Below are 8,935 nucleotides of genomic sequence, written 5' to 3'. Positions count from 1 at the left end.
ATAGTATAAAGAACTATTTAAATTGTAAACAAATATACATAGAGTAGCCAATTTCAAAATAAAAATATATCATCCATTTTCTATAAGAGACTAAACAAATATTAAAAAAAAAAAAAATCACGAAGTCAGTCTCGCTCTAATTTCAATTTTTTTTTTTAAGTATTTAGGTGACTTTAAAGCATCAATAAGTTTAAAAATACATATAAAGCTATACTACATATAAATAAAAATAAAACGAAATTACCTTAACAAACCATACATTTTCAATGTTTAAAACACTAAACAAAAAACACAGGCTAGAATAATATTAGCTATCAAACAAAACTAAAAATTCAAAAAGTAAAAAATGGCCTCGTTGAGGATTGAACCAACGAACTTAGTTCACACTCTCTAAGATGTGGTGACTGCAATCAGGCAATCAGGGCGAAAAATCTCAACGATTAAAGATTTTTTTTTGATACGTACAAAAACAGAGATATCAAAGAAACTAAGTCAGCTTTTGCAAATCATTTGCTGTCTCCCCCTCACAATTTTTCTCCAAAAGACCTAAATTTTGCATGTTTACGCTAATGCAGGCCATATACGCTACGGTCTACCGGAGAGGTTTACCTGTACAGCTATACCTGTCCGGAAAACCGTAGCGTGTGTTGGAGTCGGTCGTTTTGATTTTTGAACCTGTACAGGCGACCAACGCAAGATCGAAAATCAATTTATTTCCGGCCAGCCCATGAGTAAACCTGTGCGTCTGTGCGACTTTTTCCGGGAACCTGCACAGTTGGCGGTTATTGAGTTGGATTTCTGCTAGGATTTCAGTCTTTTTCGCATTTTTCATGCGCGTAGTCGTCGGTTGATGTGTGATATTAAAACCACGTGCATTAAAAAATTGCGCCAACAGCAAAAACTAAAGCTGTCTTAACAGATTTTATTGAAATTTATAAAGATAGTCCGTGTCATTGGAAAGTCAAAGCTAATGAATACCACAATCGAGATAAAAAAGATGCAGCCTATAAATTGCTTGCGAAAAAGCTGAAGGAAATTGATCCAGATGCCGACAAAGCAGCAGTTATCAAAAAAATAAATAATTTGAGAAGCAACGTAAGAAAAGAAAAAAAGAAATATGAACGATCTTTAAAATCTGGGGCATCTACTGCCCCAGATTTTGTATACAATTGTATACAGGATGATGTTTATACAATTAAATTGTGGTATTACGAATTGATGGATTTTCTAAACGACCAAAATCAACCCAGAGAGTCATCAAGTAACTTAGATAGTGATGATGATGATGATGAGGTAAGTAAAATACACTGCTCAGGAATTAAATAATTTATATAGCAAAACAAAACATATAAAAGAAATACACATATATAATTTTCAGTTTTAAGTTATATATTCATCTTGCCATGGTATTTTTCCTTCACCACAAGACTTTTTTGAGTTCGCCATTAAAAAATTGTGCAGTGCACAGGAAGCTTCAACTGCCTTTTCGATATTTTCAACTTCTAAATTAATATCGGTATAAAATATTCGAAATCGCGATGCCAGTATCCCGAAGGCATTTTCTACAGTGCGCCTGGCACGGGACAATCTATAATTGTAAATTTTTTTTTCACGTGATGTTAAATCTGCCTGTCGAAAGGGTTTCTGTTAAAAAATCACTGCTTGGAATTTGTAATGCACTATTTTCTAATTTCTGGAAAAATGTTGTGTGTTGTAATACACGTCCATCTGATATTCTTTCATTCATACCAACATCTATATACATGAATTGGTACTTTGCATCAACAATTGTCATAAGAACTATACTATAGTGTTTCCACTATTAGCTAGTGGCACGATTGCGATGTGTTTACCATCTATTGCACCAAGGCAATGAGGAAAATTCCATCTATCTTCATACATCTTGGATACTTGTTTCCATTCTTCTTCGGATTTAGGAAACTGAAAAAATAAAAAACTGAATGTATACTACATATTATATTGTAAAATACTATAATAGGTACAATATTGTACATGTATTTAAAACGTCCATCTGCAAAATCGTCAGAAAAAAACAAAAAAAACCGACACTCTAGCAAATGATGTGCTAGAATCTGTAAGGAATCATTTTAAACGCCCCCGGCTAATTCCTGCATCAGAAGATTGGTGTACAGCTTTTGCCAATAATGTGGCAATAAAATTAAAGGCCTTAAATAGGAAACAAATATTGGTAGCCGAAAAACTAATTAACGATTTGCTCTTTGAAGAAGAATTGGAAAATGTTACTGCCGAGCACGCACATATTAACATACACGATGTATTGATGAGATACCATCAACCAAACTATGTTTCTGCTCATCATTATCGACAAGTTTCTTATTCTCGTCCAATGTCTCCAGTTTCTAATAGGTCATATAACTCATATTATCCTTCACCAAGCCCCAGCCCACTTTATCCCAGCCCGCCCCTTTGTTCTACCTTCAGACAACGGTATTATCCACAGTCACAGTCAAGTCAACATTCACAGCACTTTCAACAAACAAATCAACATTCACAGAATTTTCCACAATCACAGTCCCTTCTTAACATCTGTTGACACAGTTCTCAGGGTAACCTCCAAAGTTCTAATTCCTGCTTCTTTCAAACTGAAACTCTTCCTGAACCCCAGACCAGTAAAACCAATAAATTGACGAGTTTAGAAGGTTCTGCTGGGCAATTCGTTACAAACTTTAATGTTAATGATTTTGAGTAATAGGTAAGTTATTTTTTGTTGTATTATACAAATAAGAGCAGATTCCAATGTTTGTAATAAATAATAATATTCATAATAAGTGTGTTTTTACTTACCCTTAAATATTCTTTCTTTAGGACTTTATACAAGGCTTCACAAGTTTCAGGAATGCTGACCCCGGTAGCACCGTGGGCAAAGCGTTCACGATGCAATCGTGTGGTCTCGGGTTCGAATCCCGGCAAGGGCATGGTTGTTTGTGTTTGTCTTATAAAAAGCAAAACATTGTGGTTCGGAACCCACATTAAACTGTAGGTCCATAAACAACAATATTGGGCGGCCGTCGAAATACGACGCGAGTCCATTGTATTTGAGGAAGAAGAAGTTTCAGGAATGATTTTTCCAATAGCTTGAGGAGAAATAACTGCTGAAAATTTCAGATCCTCGTAGCTTCTGCCGGTCGCAAGAAATCTTAAAGTAACCAATAATCTTTCGTTTGGAGAAATACTACTCCTCATAACAGTGTCTTGTTTTATTATTAATGGTGTAACCATGGTAAGTAGTTTCAAGTAGGTTTTCTCATCCATTCGGAGATTTAGTTTTTAAAATCTTTAGGTTCAAATCTTAACTGTTTTAACAAGTTCATATGACTAAAGGATTTCTTTTTTAATAGCCATTCTTTACACCATTGCGATCTCTTCTTTCTTACTTTTTTGGCACTGTTTACTTTTAAAACTATCGCAAGTCCTACTAATGCTAAAAGATCGTCGTTGTCGTCACGGGAAGCGATAGTGAAACACTGCTAAATTTCTGTCCGGTAAAGTAAACCGGAATGTCTGACACACACCCTACGACCAAAAATCGACCTGTGCAGGTAGACCTGTTCAGGTAAACCTCTCCGGTAAACCGTAGCGTGTATGGCCTGCATTAAGGATATAGCGCTCAACGTTTTGGGGAAAATATAAATAGCAAGACTTAAGAAGACTGGTTCTCGCTTGTGGGAAAAATGTATTTACTTTCGAAAATTATCTTATATTTAACGTTATTTCTGATTAGTGGAAATTTTTTTTTTCTCGCCTCCGACATTATTTATCTTTTCTCATAATTTTGGTTTACATGACGTTTTTTTCAGTTTATATAGCAAAGATACGTTTATTTTATTCTTCAAAGGTTCGCTGGTCTAGTAAACTAAATGTCTAGTTATGAGTTGGTTTCAACCAATATTGTTGATTCAATTCCCAACACTTTGACATTGTGTTTTTGTATATTTTCTTATTTAATTTGTCCAGAAAATTTGCTAGACATTCTTTAAATATCCTCTATAATATTAACAGAAAACCGTGTTTTTATAGTCAATGCAACACAATTTGTTTTAGTAACCTGTCAAAAAACTAACTTGAACATTTTGACAGGATTCCAAAATAAATTAAGTTTAACGGGAATTAAAAATCCCCATAGTCTTGTTGAGCAAAATGAGGCAAAGCGCTGTTCTGCTTAAACCAAATAAGATACAGCTCTTTCCGGTATATTAAACTCATTTTAATTGAGTTGTGCTAATAAAGAAATTGATTTAATTTAATGGAATAAAGGACAACTAATATACCAATTATACATAGAAAATGGGGCAGAATTCGCAATTCAATAAAAAACTTTAGATAAAAAAATAGATTTGGAGGGTTAGATTTAGTTTTATAGACAAAATTCCTATGTTAACGCAACCTGTAGGAATTTATTGCAGCACCTCTGAACTGGGTTCTGGTTTTTGGCATCCTAAACTTTTAAAGCTAAGCCTGCATATAGTACCAGTGAAGTATGTGTAGTAATACTTCACTGGTACTCTACATATTCATAAGTCTCTTTCTTTTAAAGATATCGAAGGCTTGTTTAGTTTCCAATGGCTTGTAAGTAGACCAGCTTACTTTATATTATCCTCAGTACTTTTATTGTCTCATGACCCGTGCTAAAAGTACTACTCAAGCAATTTATACTTCCTAGACAATGGAAATCAAAATCAATTTAAAATTTGGTGACGACTCACGTATTATATTTTCTTACTTTAAATTACATCATAAGTAGGGTTCAATTAGGCTTCCAGAAAAACTCAAAAGTAATGCCACTTACTACTAACTTACTGAGAATTATTTCTAGATGAATGGAGGTGGAGCTTTCGCAGCTGTTTTGTGTGACCTCTTAAACACTTTTGACTACGTTAGCCATGATCTTGCTTCGAAAGCTTTAACAGTGTGGCACAAGAGGAGTGGTGTTATCATGGTTCTGCTCTTATCTTAAGGATCATCGACAATATGTCTCTGTGAGCTCTAACTGCTCAGATTATAGAGATATTTTGTGGGGTGTTCCTTAGGGCTCCGTCCTTGGCCCTATACTATTATAGGGCCAAGTACTATTTCGCCTTTACATCAATGGCCTGGCAAATCTGATTAACCTGGCTTGCCGTTACGGGAAAAATTTGGCATCTTCCTGATAGTAAGTTCCTTTTTACAAGTCTAACTAATACTTTTGCAAATTAAACAATAGTTCGACTTAAACCTTCTTTCACTCAATGCTCAGAAGACTAAAATTTTGTGCTTTGAGGAAACACTAAAAGATGTTACACTTGCAGATTCACAAATTGTATCAATGTTCTAGGAAAGTTGCTTGGAATCATCATTGATGGCAACCTAAACTTTGATCTCGATGTTATGCAGTTAGACTGATATGTAAAGAACTTGAACCTGAGGCAAGGAAGTTACGACTTTGTAATGCCATGTTTTTTATACAGGTTTGTTATATGTTTTTTTTTGGGGTAATGCGAGTAGTTACTTGCTACAATTACTTTTAGTCATACAGAAACGCGCCTTAAGATGTCTTTGTAAGGCTGAAGCCGCGTGATTCTTGTCGGCTTTGCTTTGATTAACAAAAGATTTTCACGATGACTTGTCTATATATAACTTAGAAACATCTTGTCTTATTTATGAAAATCGTACTAAGTTTACTGTTTAATTTCCAACATGTAAAATATGACTTCAGATCAATTTGCACTTATATCTACCTGTTACAGGATTAATTACGCTTTAGACGGGATCTGGAGAATCCTAACTTTTATTCATTTAGTTAAAATATTTAAAAATAACTTTGTTCTAAATTTTTCTTTCAAAACTTTAAAAGTACGAGACTGCTGACTGAGAGACCCACCATAATTACAAATGCCTTCGACTCTTAATGGAATTCGCCAATATTTTTCATTGAACCACTATCAATATTATCACCATTTTAATTCTTTGTTATTGTTTACAATATGCTGTGCATGTAGAAGATTTCACGGCAATTGAATTGTTCAACCGGTTTACTAAAGCGGACGCCAGTGGCGCCGCGTGTCGAATTATTAGGATTTGGCCCGTATTTGTACTTTCTACTAGGCACTCTATGGTTTGCTTATTAGTGATCTATGTACGGGTTTTGGTTGGGCCCATAGCGGCTAAACCCATAAAGTAACGAACAAAGTTCCTCAATCTCCGATCTTGCGCCCAGGACGGCTATTTTGTAAACGCGTGAAACAACATTCACACGAGAAGTGGGCGGAGTTCACTCGAAAATTACTAAAAGTTTATTCTGTAAACAGGGGAGCGCTCACATCGTGCGAAAAATGCGTGATCACACTTCTACTGCTAAATTGTGAGGGAGAAGGGTATCCTAACCTAACTTCCGAGACGGGTGATGAAAATCCAAAAAAAGAATAGCGTTGTTTTGTTTGGTTTGTTGGTTCTGATTATAAAAAAATCCCTCCGATTATTATTATTGTGTATAATAATAACCATAATATGGCTTTTGCTTTTATTTATGGATTTTTTGCCTTTATGTTTTTCTTTAAATCTTGCCAAGACTAAAAATGAAAGGTGTATTCAAAACTGTTTTTATTTACCCTAATGTTTCACCTACTTTTTGCCATTGCTTCCAAGTTTTACAGGATGCCCCAGGCAATGCATTTAACGTTACAGTGATATTTTTCCACAAGTTTTGGGCGTCTTTCTTTGTAAAACTATTTGAAAATAGTCCACTTTGTAGCTGGGGGTGTTTTTTCATCCACTCACTTAGAATTTTTTTTGTCCATTGGTCATGGGGGTCGATCGATTACACTCTGCCATTTTAATACCACATACTACTTCTATCTAATTTCTAATTTATTAAAGTGGTAACACTAACACAGACAATTATTAATGTCTGTTAATCCGTTGTACAAAAAATAAATAATAAATACCCGGCATCCGGTACGTCAAATGTCAAAATCCTTGTCAGGTCAGCGGTGCGTCGAACGTATGAGCGCGCGTATTCTATTGGTCGAGAATCTGGCAACGCTGTAAGAATTACATGATCGTGATGATCGTTCACCACACGGTCACTGCTTTTACAGAATACTAATTTTTATACCTAGGGAGAGGAACGTGATGTGAGATCCCTTCTCTCAGGAGGAAGTGTCACTTCCTCCAAAATTACAGAATAGCCGCCCAGACGTCTTTTGGTCTCCTACTTAAGCAGTTCCGCGACGCATCTAGGGGGTCTTTCCAGCTCCTGCGTCTGTCAAAGGTGAACCGTGCTGTCCGCTGTGACGAAGAGAGATTAATCGTGTCGTGAAATAAATCTAGTCATTATCTCTCCGCCAGCACATTTTTATCTAAATTAATACTAAAAACTAAAATTCATTAGTGTTTCTTAATTTTCAACCAAATATTTTTTTGAAGCAGGATGGTTTTTAGTGGTTTGATGCCTCTCGAAACTTCGTAAGTAGTTTTCACCGTTGGTGACATTTTATTTGGTATTCCGTGTTTCCATTGAGAAATCTCTCTTAGGGCTCCTTAAATATGAAGTTGTAAACCGCCAGCCAGGACCCAGCAGTGGTGAGGATTTCGCCTTGAAGCCTAAAAGCAGATAATTTTGCCGCCCTTAGCCCCGTCAACCCACATGATGCCTTAAGCCCTATGTGGTGAAAAATAGCCAATCGCGGGCTCGCGCCCCCGAAAGAAGAACGCCATGGGACTTGACCCGTAAGCTTACTAGTTTTTTTTTCTTTTCCTCTTTAATTGATGTTAACCATATTCTTTTGATTTATTGGTATGATTTAACATGAATTTATTATCTTATCACCTTCTCATTTTAATCTTTAAAACTTCAGTACCTATATTTATCTTATAATTATGTAAATTAAAACACTTCAACGTTACGCCTTATAATGTAATGCTTCCGAAGTGATCACTGACGAATTCAGGTACCTTTGGGTTTTAAACATACATATATATATATGTCTTTTATTTATTTTTGTTTACATTTTTAATGCCATCATGTATATTTACTTGTATTACCATGTAGATTTTGTTTGCCTTACAACTTTAATTGACTCATTGTCTCTGACCAAGTAAGATGTTGACATTAATAAACACCCTATTTAAATTTAATAAAGGTATTTTACTACTGAGTGAGTGAGTGTGACTGACGCAACTGGTTTGTATGGTCACAGAGAACCCACGAAGCCGGCCTGATAGGTTCTCTTTTTTTATCATTTTAATTTAACAGGGTTTCTGGAACCTATCAGATCTAGGGAGTTGTTCTTGTTGTTTAGAACTTTTAAATCAAGACTGTCGAACAAACTCAACTCCCTAGAAATAGTCCCTGTAAACCAGTTAGTCTTGCCAGACTATTATTTTTAGCATAACATCTTCTCACATCCAGTTTCCATTCTTCTTACATCCAGTTTCATTTAAAAGATAATAATATTTAATGGGCTTAAGATCTGTAACCATCTTAGATCTATTGTTGTATTCTGCGCAAGACTTTATTCAACTTTGCTTTATGAAAAACATTTTATATGTTGGAAAAAATAAAGCGATATTTGACTTTGACCCAGTTTTTGACCTCAGCGCCTTAAAGAGCTCTGTCGCAATTCTACCGAATGGTTGTCGAAGTCTATTAATTTGTCATTTCAGCTTTTCCTGGTTTATCTGAATCTTTATTTCCCTGATAGTCTTCATGACCACTTAGAGTTACTTTATTAAACAAATATGACTGATAATTTTTTTTCCACCCTCTCAGTAATTTTTAGAGTTAAGTGTCTGTTGTATTGAGAATTCATATTATCTGATGGAACTAGAAATCGTATCCACCCATTACCACGCCTAAACAACTTATTAGGTGTAATTTAAATAATTGAAAAAAACAGTAAATCAAAATAAACTATAA

Source organism: Anthonomus grandis, chromosome 4 (assembly GCF_022605725.1).
Source record: "Anthonomus grandis grandis chromosome 4, icAntGran1.3, whole genome shotgun sequence".
NCBI classification, from domain to species: Eukaryota; Metazoa; Arthropoda; class Insecta; order Coleoptera; family Curculionidae; genus Anthonomus; species Anthonomus grandis.
Note: the sequence above shows the minus strand (reverse complement) of the source record.